The sequence below is a fragment of the Tympanuchus pallidicinctus genome, unplaced genomic scaffold (assembly GCF_026119805.1).
Source record: "Tympanuchus pallidicinctus isolate F22 unplaced genomic scaffold, pur_lepc_1.0 scaffold31, whole genome shotgun sequence".
Classification (NCBI taxonomy): Eukaryota; Metazoa; Chordata; class Aves; order Galliformes; family Phasianidae; genus Tympanuchus; species Tympanuchus pallidicinctus.
The window spans coordinates 3,788,929-3,803,388 of record NW_026294749.1 but is presented as its reverse complement, the minus strand read 5'-3'; the positions used below and the strand labels follow the sequence as shown (position 1 = coordinate 3,803,388).

The following is a 14,460-nucleotide window of genomic DNA, read 5'->3' as shown; positions in this document are numbered from 1 at the left end:
TTGACTCTGTTAACTAAAACAAGCATTCTGAACTTGGGCAGTGAGAATCCTCCACTTGAACTGAGCTGATATGCTGCATCCTGAGATAAACCCCGGAGTCCTTCTGCAATGATTTAACCACTTGGAGCCTAGTGGGTTCATCCCAAGAGCCAGATAACATCATCACAAGACTTCTTTCCCATATTTTTCAGGAATCTGGGAATTTCCAGAATTTGGGAATCTGGAGAGGTCCTAATCAACTGGAAGATGGCAAGCATCCCTGTTTTCAGAAAGAGCAAGAAAGAGGAACCTGATAATTACAGGCCTCACGTTAGTGCCTGGTGAAATTATGGAGATTATTGTAGGATTTGTTAAAAAACAGCTGAGTGACAGTGCTGTCATTAGTCACAGCCAACACAGGCTCATAAGGGGAAGGCCCTGTTTAACAAACTTAAGTTTCATTTTATAACAAGGTACCTAGTTGATGAAGAGAAGTTGGTTGATGTAATCTTAGATTTCAGCAAAATGTCCAGCACACAGCTTCAAAAAATGCAGTGCAGTGGGTGAGCAACTGACTGATGAGTCAGGTTCAAAGGTTTGACTGTTTCTAATGATTGGAGTTACATCAGGCTGGCAGGCAGTCACTGGTGAACAGGACTCCATTTTAGGGCCAGTTCTCTTTAATTCCTTGTCAATTACTTTGGTACAAGAACTGAAGGTTTACTAAGTTTGCAGATGACAGTAGATTGGGAGGAGCTGTTGACTCCCTTGAAGACAGAGAAGGCCTTGCAGAGCGTTCTAGACAAATCAGAGAGCTGGGCAGTCACCAACTGCATGAAGCTGTACACCATCAGGTGCACTTTGCTATACTGAACCTCATTAGGCTCTTATTGTTAAAGGCCCTCCTTTCAAGTTTGTCGAGGTCCATCTGGATAGTGTCCCTAACAGCAAACTGATTCCACCTAAGGTTTATTCAAACATGCATTTCTAATCTACAGGTGTCCTGGCATCACTAGGAGGGTGCTGGAGTACTAAAACTGAATAGCTTTGAAGAGAATGGTAGCTGATAGAAGTTCATGAGAGCATTGTCACTGAAGGAGATACAGAATCCACACCTTAGGTGGATTGGAGGTGTAATGTACTAAACATGGCCCAGCAAAATATCTATTCCATTAATTAAGAAGTGCAGGGATAGGTCTCATACTTCTACCACAGACCTGTTCAAATTAATCTGCTGGAGTTTTTCATTCCCTGAATTCCTCAAACACTGAAGAAGTTATATATAGCCTAAGTTTTTGGAAGGCAGCCACTTGTGAGAAGGACAGTAGCTGGCATGCATTGCTGCTATGACTGGCACTGAGCGAAAATCTAATGATACACAAAGTCAAATAAGTGTTGTGTTGAAAGGTAATGAATTCCTTAAGCAATCATTACTATAAGGTGTTTGCTAGGAGAGCAAAACACCAATATGGCATTTATTTTATTATCAAAATAAGAAAAGCCAGACAATTTTTTTCCCCTGATTTTCCACCCCCTCAAGCTATCTGAAACAGAACAAGAGGCATTGTTTATTTACTGGTTTAAAGCCAATTCTCTTAGTAAAAACTTTTCTATATCTGAAATAGGAAGGATCAGTAATTTGCAATGTCTATTATAGCCTTTTAAGATGTGTTTTAGGTTGTTGTTTCAAAATTAAATATTTAAGGTTTTCACAGTACTGAGATAAATTAAGAAAGTTCATCTTTTACAAAACTACGTTCTCACTGTTCTCAGTTAGCCTTAGCCCTCAGCCAAAATTTATATCCAAGTTATGTGCCACACCCCAAATAAATGCTAACATCATCATAATAAGAAAAGAATGCTTTGGAATCACCACAATGAAAGCTTCCAGAATTATCTTGGTGACTGAGTCATAAGCAAAATCGCAGTGACAAAGATGGATAAGTCATAGGGATTAATGGAGACCTTGTGTCTCTGTAACTGTTAATTCTTCTACATCATAGGCTCCATTTCTGTTGGGGAGGTGAACAGACAATCTAGATGAAGAGTGTGGACATGGTGAGTCCTGAACATGTGCAGAATTTGCCCCGGTTCTGGTCCTTGTTGCTCTACCACACCTCTGCACTTAGCCAAATCCAAGCTCTACAGCCAAATATCTGCTTATCTTGAGCTTACACTGATACCTTAGCTATTCAACTGGCCCTAAAAAAGAGTTGGGATAGAATTGCAAAGAATGGGAAGGAGAGTATTTCTATTAAAGTTACTGGTGGTAAATGAAACCCATCATTTCTTCACAGGATTTAGCATGTGAGTTTACTTAAATACACTCTGGGTTATTACTGTCCCCAGAGAAAGCTCTCCCAAGGCTCCCTTTTTTTTTTTTTAGGTCTCTTGCTAACTTCTTTACAGTTCTTGACATTACAAAGAGCCATTGATTCTCTAGTAGAAAGTAAAAAAATTAACAATGGTAGCTCTTAACTAACAAAATGCAGTTTTAAGAATCTGAGTGCTCTGCCCCTCTGTCCCGAGTTCCCCATTGCTTCCTGTTGTACATCGATGCCAGTCAAAGGCATGCTATTGTTGGTTTGGTTTTGTTTTGAACAGATCTTTCTCTCTCCATTTTATTCCAAGACTTTTTTGATGGATGTGACAGAAATCTGAAAGCTGTAGTTTTTATTTATTTACTTAATAACTTATTTTTTAAGCTCCTGGAACGGTCATTTGCTTTACTCTGAGGAGTTATTAATTATGTGGTATGAATATGCATGGTTTTAGAGACTGCAAACAGTCTGCTTGCACGATGGTCCTATGGTAAAAGGCAGAGGAGCCTCATCATGGTACCCGTTAACACTGTTTTAGTTAAGAACCTGTCAGTCTCCACTGAAACTCCCATTATTCAGGATTTTTGAGCAATCTATAAATATTTGCTCTGGTAAAAAGAGCTCAGCTGAAAAGCTCCTATTTTTAGCTGGAGGTTAAGTTTGGTTGTTTTTGTTGTTTTCTTTTTCCATCTCCTTTTAAAAAGATGCTCTCAAGGTTAATGGAACTATAATTTGACCTCCCTTTATAATACCATGTCTGTTTGCCCTCTGTTTGTATTATTTCTTGTATGTATGAGTATTCCCCTGACAAATGTCTCACAACATGAGTCGCTACAAAAGATGCAGACCAAATAACAAAGCTCATATTAGCAGCCTGTTCAAGACTGAATTAAATAGCAGTCAGGTTATGGTATATCATCTGTCACAAGGTTTTGAATCTTTGTTAGAAAAAAATGTCCTGTAATTAATCCTATCAATGCTTGCTTAGGGAACTAATCATGCGACAGGGTGTACCTGTGCTGCCCTAAATGCTCAGTGAATGGGATAGTTTCTTGCCCTGACCCAATAAAGTGTTTTCACAGGGAGAGTAGCCTTTGTGACACATAGGTTTGATGGATTCATGTCTGATTAAATGGTATGTGGGTACTCAGGGTGAAGAAGTGGAACTTTTTTTCTTATTGTTCATCCTACAGCAAGCCTGTTAGTGGGAGCAATCAGAATTATCATCAATCACAGTGAACTGAACTGAGCTCAGCTGTCCTTATTATTAAAGGCCCAGACCAATTGCTTTAAAGGTTGTATGTTATAAACTCTTTTAAGGACTGTTGCACATTTTGATTATTTTTGTTGGTGTTCATCTACCTAGCTGGCATCATATACACAGATATAGACACAAAAGGGAAAATATTTGTTTGGCCCTCACTCATCTGTGTTTTTAATTTGAGAGGTAAGGAGTGGAGTTTTAAACACTGAGCTTTCTGTATTCATTCACATAATAAATCATACGTTTAAAATATACTTTCCAAATCTTGACCTTGGAAACTGAGAAAAGCAAGAATTCTGGTCGTAGTGCAATCTGAGTTTGGCCCATTAGGCCATAAAGAGAAGAATAAAAATGTTTACAATTTTGGTTCACATCACTGACAAGATATATGTTTAAAAGGTACAGAAACCACATCTAATTTCATGCTTACTGCTTCAACAGAGTCTGTGACATACAAATGTTACTACTTTATGTAAATATGTTAGGGAGTACTAAATTAGTGTCACATACAGACGTACATAGGACAACAAATGGATGCACCAAAAAGTGAGAATGAAGCCAGCTGTTGTAAAAGAGTGGCTGCTCTCCATCTGTTTTAAAAAGTTGCAGTGATTGAGATGGGTTCCTGATGGCTGGGAAGAAGGAAACATTACACCTGCTTTCCCTCAATTTATGGGAAGGTTGTGGAAGCTTGTGAAACAGCATCTGGAGTATTATGTCTAGTTTTGACCTTCCCAATACAAGAGACACACTGACACAGGGGGGCTGAGGTCAGAGGAGGGCCACCAAAATGTTTAGAGACTTGGAGCACAAGATGTTTAAGAGGATGGGAGAGCTGGGTCTGTCACCCCATGGAAAAGAAAAGGCAGAGGAGAGATCTTACTGCTGTCTACAACTGCTTAATGGGTTGCACCATGACAGGACAAGAGGCAACAAACACATCTGATTTCATATAATTTTTTTTCCCCATTGAGATGGTCAAACACTGGAATGTGTTCTTAGAAGAGCTATAAACTCTCCACCCTTGAAGATGTTCAGAACAGAGCTGAATAAGCTGCTGAACAACCTAATTTAACTAGGTCTGCTTTGAGGAGGAGGTTGGACTAGAGACCTTTGGGGTTCCCTTACAATTTGAATGCTGTATTTGAAGAAAATAAGATACTCTATTTATTGCAGGAATTGAATGGAACAACCCTAAGTCATGTGACTGGTGTTAAAAACATTGTACTTGAGAGTTCGTCAGTCCTCCAGTCCTTCACGTCTGTGTTTCCAAGTTTGCTCTGTCATAAGAGAGCAATTGGAATTGTTTCAGATTGTGCCTATCTCTGGGGTGTGGGGGGCAATTACAGTGACACAGGAGAAAATTTTCATGAGATTGTCACATGTGGAAAAGATTTAGCAGTAGCAACTTAGGTCATGGTGAAACTTGTCATCAACAAGGTTTTTTTAGGCTCATCCACTCCTGTCATTCTAAAGGATTTGGTTCATCCTATAGCCTTTCTGCAGGAGTTCTGCATCACAACAGTTCTACTGTTAACTCTACTGTAAAATTTTAGCAGTGTATAGAACTGGAACACACTAATTAGTGTAGCAAGCCCAGAAAATGCGTTATGTACAAAACAGTACACAATTAAAGCCATTCTTGTAACGGCTTTTCAGCAAGGATTTTGTAATTTTGTAAAAGGACTTAGGCTGGGTTTATACTAGTAAACTCAACTTGCCTGTGAGTGTTCCCAACCACTGAGGCCAACTGCTGTGGAACAATCTCTATCTATACTGCTGAACTGGGTTTGTCTGTGCTAGGTGGCTACAAGCAAGCTGCTGCTCGGGGGTGGTTCCTGGCATGTTCTCACTACCAAAACAGGTGCAGAAGTTGCCTGGGAAAGCAATAGCTGGAGCAGGCTAGTTTCATGCCAGGGAACTCTCTCACAGTTTATTAGCATAGGTAACAGTGTTGGAATTTCATAGGCACATCATGAGCGTGCTTGAATTTACTAGGTTTAGCATCTAAGGCAGAAGAACTAATAGATCTTTGGGATGAGAATGGAAGATTAAAACTTAGGCTGTGACCTATTCTTGAGACATCAAATTCTGTCAGATAACCCAGATTCCTTCCCAGTACTAGCCTGCTGAAGACTTTGGGAGGGGATGGCTCAGCCTTTTGCATTGGCTTCTGTCTTTATACCAGAACTTTTCTAGTTAATGTTACTTTAATGCTTTTCTTACTAGCGGTAACTGATATGGTGAGCCTTAGGTCAAGAATTAGTAAGCAAATTTAAAACTCAATTAGATTTCTCCTGTAACTGTTCTCATCCATGAATAAGTATGTGTACAGAGTCTCTTGCAAGGAAATAGTGCAGACACAAGAGTGAGAGTCCTCTTTAAGACAGTGAATTCTCTGTGACTTCAGCTAATAACAGCAAAAGTGTTTTGTTGTCCCCATGTGATACCTTGAAAAATCTTCTGTGGTATAAACAAGATTTATGTTTCAAATATCTCCAAATGAACAGAACTAGAAACAACACCCATTGCTACGGAAACCCAACTGGGCATGCACTGCAAACCCTAGAATGACAGAATAATGGAGAAGTTAAAGCTCAAGGGAGTTGTTTACTATATACGAGTAGAATGCTAGCTTATGCATACATAAAACAAATGTGCAATTTGAATGAACCTGGTCAAATAAGGACAATAACTGTTCTTGAGATGGAAGAATAGTAAGTGTTGAAGTGGGGCGATTGCTTGAGTCAGTTCTGACATGTTTTTTGTCTTTTTTGAACATTATTTTTATTCTAAGTATAGAAGAAAACCCTCCATTTTTTATGGCTTCAAAAACAGCGTAGGAGGAAAGTCAGTCCAATATTCCAAGGGCGTTACTGGTGCTCTGGCTCCAGTGCCTGCATACATTTCTTTGTTTTTGTTCATAATACAATTTTTCAGATGTGAAGGACAGAAAGCAAATGGCAGTGAGAATCTCCTGGCTTTCTCCTTTTCCTGCCTGTGGAATGCACTCATGCAAGATAGTATGGTACCAGAAGGTGACATGTTTTCACTGGATGGTCTCCTATTGTGGCAAACTGATGGTATCTGCTGCAATGATGTTATGATTACTTCACAGTTGATGGCAATCCTTTCTGAGACTGCAGGAACAAAGTCACTGAAATAATTGCCAGGTAAAGCCATTCACTTTTCAGTGTGAGGTCATTTCTACATCTGGCCTAGCAAAAGAAAATGTCTGTGGTCTTTCACAAATTTTTGAAAGCTTCTGTGCATGTCCAAGAATGCTCCTAGGAAAGCATCCACCAAACTTCGCTCCATGGAACCTACCGTGTGCAGGAGGATACGGAAAATAATTTTGACTGGTTGCAGGAGTTGTATCAGGATTTAGATTGGATATATTGCAGTAAGTGGCAAATGCTGGGGCTGCAAGGATAGATGTAAGAGGCCTCACTATTTTGCATTACATTCTACTTCTGACTAAAGAAGGAAAATTTTGTGAACTTGAAGAAGTTCATTGGCTCAAACATTTGGAATCACATCTCTGAAGCTGTTTCTCTGCTGAAATCAGTGAATAGACTTTCACTTAAGTTCTACTCCCTTAAACCTGTATGTAGGGATAGGAACAATGTCAGTGTGACACAGTAGACATCTCACAAACTTTTCAATTTATTTTCTATCAGCTGCTTTTTGAGTCTAATATTCAATTGTAAAACAACTATACATGATATTAGCATTGATGGCCAATAAGCCATCCATCTTCTTTTTATAGAAGCCACATATTGCTGTTTAATATTGGAGTCTTTCTCCACAAATATAAGGAATGAAAGAGTTTTGTTCTAATTTGAGACATTTTTTATACAAGTTTTAAGCTGGTCTTCAAAAACGATCCTTTTTTCTCCCTATTTTGAGATTGTGGACTTTAATACTAATACCACAAATATTTCTGGTCACTCTCCTTGAAGCAAGGAGAATTAGAACTGGTAGATGCAGAAGAGGGCAGTGAGAAAGATCAGAATGTGACAGTGATCCTGCCTTACAGTAGGAAATTGAAGGGAATGATTTGTTTAACTTTACAAAACAAAAGCAGAAATGGGATGTGTTTGCTGTCTGGAAATGTATCAGGTGGGTAAATACCAGAGAGGAGAAAAGGAGCCATGGGTGCTCCAGAATACAAATGTCTAGGAATAAATTTAAGCTTGAAATTGGAAAATAGTTTCTAGGCATTCTAACAGTAGCCCTGCAAATAGGATTCATGACTGCTTTTAAGATTAACTTGCTATGATTACAAATATGAAAGGTTGGTGTGGAGAAATAAAGCTGTTGTCAGGATACCTGTTGCAGAATGCATTGTGAAGAGATACTCCTGCATATTTTAACAGATATTTCTACCTACTCTAGCACTGATAGTTTTCAGCAGTTTTCAGCAAGGATTATTGCAGGAGGGCCCAACAGCAGCATTCTCAGGCAAGCAGTTCCTGAAATATCCTACAAAAGGGACATTTGGGATTGCCCCTTCCCTCACAGATCAAATCGTGCTGGTGAATTTCCAGCCACATGAGGACAAGAAAGATTATTCTGTGTCGTGGAAGAAAAACATAAGTAAAAGGCTAAGTTAATATGGACTGAAAGAAATGAGAAAAAAGCAGATCCTGTACACTGGAAACTTAGATTGTCCTAAAAAGTAGACAAATGGAGGCCAGTAAGTGATTTTTTTTTTTTATTTTTATTTATTTTTTTTTTTTTTTTATGTTTCCTGAAAGTATAGGAAGAAAGGAAGAAATTTCCCTCTTATCATGGAGTCAAGTCTCATCAAAATGGGTGAGAAAATTTACTGAATCACACCAAGAAGGTATGAGTGTCACAGTTTGACTGAAAGACTGCCCTTAAAAGATGAGAAGACTGGTGCCTTTCTGTGGAGAATGGCTCTGGTCTGACTCATGGGTGATGACCAAGCCATGAGCAGCTGAGACACAGCAGACCTGTATGGCAGATCCTGAACTTGTACCTGAGGGCTGAAGGCAGAAGAAATGCCCTAAAGCATTCATTGGCAAAATCGTTGAAGAGCAGCCTTATGTGATGAATAAATGTGAGTGTTTGAGAATTTTACTATTTTTTTCTTGCTTCATTATTATTTTGATGCTTCTTTTTTTCTTCTTGTGATCACTTCAAGGAGAGCTCTTTCCTATCAGGAGTTTACCAGAGATGCTCTGACATCAATTCCCATTTTGCACTCGAACCTGTAAAAATGAGCAACAGAGTCCAATCATGGATAAGTTAATAATCACAGGAGTGATTTGGACATGTCCAACAGAAAAGGGCTCCAGCCTTCAACAAGCCCAACTGTTTCACATGGTGATAATCACCATGTTCCCATGGTGATAATTCTGAGGTACAAACATGGTCCTGTCAGTCTTGAAACTGTTTTCATGGCTGTATGACTGTGGGTCTGCTAATCCACTTGGGCAACACAGAAAGTAGCAGAACAGAGGTCAGAACAGGTGATATGGTACATTCAGACATGACCTGTCCAGTAGAAGCAGTGCCCACACAGGTCAGCAGTGCCTCAAGAAAATGGCGTAGGCCTATTTGGGGTCTGCCTCCAATATCAGACTGCCCCAAACATGCAGTAACCTTCTGTCACCACTAATACCTACTGTCTAGATCAATGGTGTACACTGGAAAATAGGTCAGCTAAATTCCTCTCACATGTCTACATTATCCTTGTTGTGGAGCATACTGTACAGTGAGATATTTGGCCCTGAATGTGATTTATTTTTTTGCTTGCTTGCTACCATGCGATATTACTCTCACATTTTTCCAGTATGTCAGAACTCTGTGATACTTCTCCTTGCTCCTGCTTAGATAACACTATTTTATGTGTAGTTCATCCAATCCACCTAACAAAGTATGTAACCTTTTTACTTTAATATGGACCATGTGAGTGATACAGAAACCCAGTCCTGTTATTTTACTCATGTTTTAAAGGAGATTTATTGGCTGTTGGCATAAATAGCTGTTCTTGCCCTTGACTTGTTGCCTTGTGTTCAAAATGGAGATAAGATAGGTAAAGATTCTTCTTTACTTCACAGCAGTTTTTCAAGGTTAATGTAATTAATATGTCCTAACTATTGTCTGGAAGGTGCTAAGAGGATGGCAGGGTCTTATCACTATTGCAAGTAAAATGTCTGCTGCCTAATAAATACCTACAACGGTGCAACTGGAGCCATCAGAGGAAATTTTTCCTCTAACTTGCATTCAGCCAAATCAATTTGAGATGCTCTCGTCCCAACTTCAGTATAAGAGTTTAAGGAATATATGAAGCCATACTGAAAAATATTAATCAGCCAGCTGCTGGTGGTGACATCAGCTTGCCTCATACAAGGAACAAAGCATGTATTGCTAACTCTTTCTAAATAAAGCAGATGACTTTTCATTTTTCCTTTTTAAAGAGCAGATTTCCTTATGGAAAAGGAAAAAAATACCGCCTCACAACACCAAGGCAACCAGTCTCATTCCAGCACTTTCAGGTTCTGTTTTTATTGCTCTGGGCTCCCTCTTACTTCCAATTATTTATGGAACAAACTGTGAGTCACATGGTGGAGCTGGAATGATTCAGGAGTTTGTTGAGCGAAGAGAAACAGGAAAAGAAGGGTTTAGCGGTCCAGGCAAATGACATCAGTGCTTTGGCATCCTATCCCAGGCCTTGGAAAATGCAGCCCTTGCTGCAAGAAGGGTTGCAGAGCAATGCTTGGAGGCAGAAGCAGTTTGGCATTTTGACAAGCCAGCAAAATAATGCTAGTCATGGTCTTGTAAGATGTACCAATAGAGAGTAGTTAAGAGAGAAGTATGGATATGTAAGTTGTAGCAAGGGAAGTAGCTGAAAATACCAAAGAAAAATCCAATCTAGATGGGCAATTCTGCACCTATAAAAAGTACAGAAACTGTTAGGAGCATCTGATCTTTTTTAATATTCTTTATTGGATTGCCAGCACAGGTTTGCGTGGCTGGATTCTTTTTTTTTTCTTTCTTAAAAGTTGAAATTATGCCTAGGTGACAATTCCTGTGAATTCTACAAGCAAAAAGCCAGCAAAGAGTTATTTATGTTCCAGGATTATGAAAAGGAAATTGCCAGACACTCATGACAGCTATATATCTTTTGTCCCTTGATTCTTGAAACTGTGCTTTGGTGCCTCAGAAGAGATTATTTGTAAAAATTTGAGATGCTAAAGTAGCATGTTTGCAATGACGTATTTTCCTTTCAAAGAGGAGCTTTGGCTTAAGGACCACTCAGTGGCATAGCTGATAAGACCTGGTGAAAACCAGCATGTTGCTGTAGCTCAGCAGACAGTGCCTAGGACAGTGGTTGTCTCTGCAGTTCCTACAATACACAAGCAACACAAAAATCAGCAACGCAAAAATCAGTGGTGCCTGGTTCTTCTTGCAGTGCCTAGTTTTTCTTGCATGTATATACATTGGTATATACCTCAATGGAAAATCAAGTGAGTACTGATTTCAGGGTTTTTTTTTTTAATTTGATTTGTGAGGCACTGGCACAGCTATTCCCTTATTTGCTTACTTTTGTCCATTATAAACCATTTTTAAGGAATACATATATGTTTACTGTAGCAGTGAAGTTTTACTGACATGGTATCTGAAGACACACCTTGTGACAAGCTGTGGAAAACTATCATCTAAAACAACAAGCTCATAATGCAGAATATATTTTACAAACCACATTGTTAGGATCTTTCTGGTGGAATCATAGAATCATAGAATGGCCTGGGTTGAAAAGGTCCACAGTGATCATCTAGTACAACCCCCCTGCTATGTGCAGGGTCACCAACCACCAGACCAGGCTGCCCAGAGCCACATCCAGCCTGGCCTTGAATGCCTTCAAGGATGGGGGCATCCACAGCCTCCTTGGGCAACCTGTTCCAGTGCTTCACCACCCTCTGGGGGAAAAACTTCTGAAAGTTTTAGCTTCTGCAGGTATTCAACGCTGCTTCAGAGCCTCTCTGCCCCACACCCGGGAACTGCATTTCCTTTTTTTGCCTTTGGCTGTGGTTCAGTGCGAGGAGGAAAGGTAGTGCGAGGAGAGTAACAAATGTCTTTGTTTGGAGAAGTGACCGTCCCCACGAGACCTTTCCCTGCCAGTCGCTCCAGTGCTGCCACCACGGGCACGGCTGGCTCAGAGTTGCAAAAATAAACTAATGACTCAGTGGGAGGAAATCTGAGGAATGACGAGTGTTTAAAACAGCCTTAATTGAAGCCTTGTATTTTGTCAGCGTAGGCACGTGTTCAGGTTTACAGCACTCCAAGAAAGCATAAGGCTATACAGGGAAATGCTGCGGCAGCGGTGGGTTGGCGTGTGGGAAGAGGAGCTGGATGTTCCCCTGACAGTTCAAAGAGTGCACAGGAGAATGGCGAGCACTCCCATAGAGCAGCAGCCAGTCGGAAGCCAGCAGGCCCTGTGTGGTTAGTCGTGTTGGGTCACAAGATAAGACATTCACCGATGACTCCAGCACATGCTGCAGATTGCTCGCTTTCATATGTGGGAAGCACAAATGAAATCAGTTAATTCCCCTCTTTCCTGGCAAAGTAAACAAAATGGCTGTTTTGATTGGGTAGAATATTTCAGCAGCATCCAAATTTTGTTGACCTACTTCAATTTCTTTTCAAATCACATTTGGTCAATTTTTGAAGTAGAAAAAATGTTATATGAAGAAGTAGTCAATTATTTTGGCTATCTGCAGTTTTCACTTTTTTTTTTTAATTTAAACTGTTGTATGATTTTGTACCCAATTTTTAGGTCACTTACCCCCTCCAAGAAACAGCATGAATATGCTGTAGCTGTAGTTATAGCACATTGTAAATATATATACACACACACACACTATTTTAGCCCTAACTTGCCCAGATCTGGGTATAAGCAAGCATCAGCATCATTCCTCTGCTTTAGTTGCTCTATTCTGAAGAGGAATTCAGGTTCCTATATGTATTTTCATGCGTAATAGAAAACTATTCACTGTGATATTTCCCAAAATACTGTCTTCATTCTTCCCTTTAAAAATCTGAGACTTTGCCTGCAAGAAAGTGGATTTCTTTTCTCTGCAAGGAGAGTAAATAAGGATATTTCTGAAGAACTGAAATCAGAATTAGAAGTCTGTCTGCAAAATCTCTTCAGAGGAAGTCCCTAAAACCAGAGCTATGCCAATTATTATGAAACTCATTGTGAAACTGCATGGTTCTGACACAGGCAGAAGGTCCAATGGTATTAAAGACTATGGCTCGATATGGGATCTGGACATTTTCAGTGTTTTTACGTGTTACATCTTAGGGTTTGCTCTCACAACACTTTAGAGGAAGAGACTTGACTATGGGAAAAAAAGATTAAAAAAAAAAGAAGCAAAGGATTATTTTGCATTTGAAATCTGCTGTCCCAAAAGAGCTAGATTTTGCCTTGAATGTGTACATTATTAGGGGAAATCTGCTCTGAGCTAAAAGAGTAAAATGTGTTATGAAAACTGAAGGCTATGTGGATGTTTCTTGTATACTACAGTGTGAGAGAGGAGGATGGAAGTTGAATGGTTCCTGTGTTTTCAGCTATGGCCCTGGCAGCTGAGAAAATAAATGGCTGATTTAGCAAAGCTGAGGTCTGTTGCAATAAGAGAATAATTGTAATTACCAGTGGAATACAAAGCTTCCACACAAGGCCATTTACAGATGTCCCGTAACACCATGACTATTTTTAATTAGCTAGTATGTGAGAGAGGAAAAAATATCCTATTTAGATATATTGTTCACTGCAAAAAATGGAAGCAGTAGCTGCATGACCCTTATGCCAGATGACTGAGCTTTGCCCCTTCTCTTAAACAGTAGTATATGACTGTAATGTATGTCATACAGTCTGGGTCTTTAGTTTGTAAGTGTGTTACTGATTTTTTGCTAGCTGCTAGTAGCTTCAGTGTCATTCCAGCAGCTCCTTCAGACACAGTCCATTCTTGCTTTGTGTGGGTGATGTGTGACATTTGTAGTCATCAGGACTAGCGAGGTGATCATCCCGCTCTACTCTGCATTGTTGAGGCCGCACCTCATGTACTGTGCTCAGTATTGGGCTCCCCACAGGGAAGACATTGAGACCCTGGAGCACGTTCAGAGAAGCTGAGGAGGACCTGGAGCACAAGTCTTATGATGAATCGCTGAGGAAACTGGGATTGTTTAGTTCAGTGAAGAAGTGGCTGACAGGGAGACATTATTACTCTCTACAACTACCCAAAGGGTAGCGAGGTGGGGATCGGCCTCTTCTCCCACATAACTGATGATAGGACAAGAGGCAATGGCCTCAAATTGCGCCAGGGGAGATTCAGATTGGATGTTAGGAAAAATTTCTTTGCAAAAGTGGTGAGGTGCTGGAATGGGCTGCCCAGGGAGATGGCGGAGTCACCGTCTCTGGAGGTATTCAAGAAACATGGAGATGTGGCGCTGAGGAATGTGGTTCATGGTGATGGTTGGTGATAGGTGGTGATAGGTTGGCGATTGGAATGGAGGATCTTAGAGGTGCTTTCTGTCCTTAATGATGCTATGATTCCATGATTCTATGATTTGATTGAATCTGGAGGGTAGATGATCAGCTCAAGTGCCCTGGACCTGTGATTCTTTTCTCTCATGAAAATGTCTGGAAGAGAACCAGAAGCATTCTTCTGTGGGAAAAAAAGTGGTTTTTTTTCTTGGTTTCTTTAGTTCACACTTCTTCTGCAGTTTGTTCCCAGGTACATTCCAAGAACAATGTTACTGCCCTTGTGCCCATGCTGTCAGCACGCACAGTCTGGGCTGTGGATTAAAATAACAGTGATATGAGCACATCAAGGTCCCTATCCAAAATAGTGACCATTTAAT

The 14,460-nt window shown here is 40.1% G+C and overlaps 1 long non-coding RNA gene across 1 annotated transcript in view; it reads left to right on the top strand.

The window, feature by feature from the left end:
- The window catches only part of LOC128087735 (uncharacterized), a 65,133-nt gene extending 56,832 nt beyond the window's left edge, over positions 1 to 8,301 (top strand). The window contains exon 3 of the long non-coding RNA XR_008209968.1: positions 6,505 to 8,301. This is a non-coding gene — a long non-coding RNA (uncharacterized LOC128087735). The remainder of the gene's footprint in view (positions 1 to 6,504) is intronic.
- Positions 8,302 to 14,460: the final 6,159 nt, after the last annotated feature.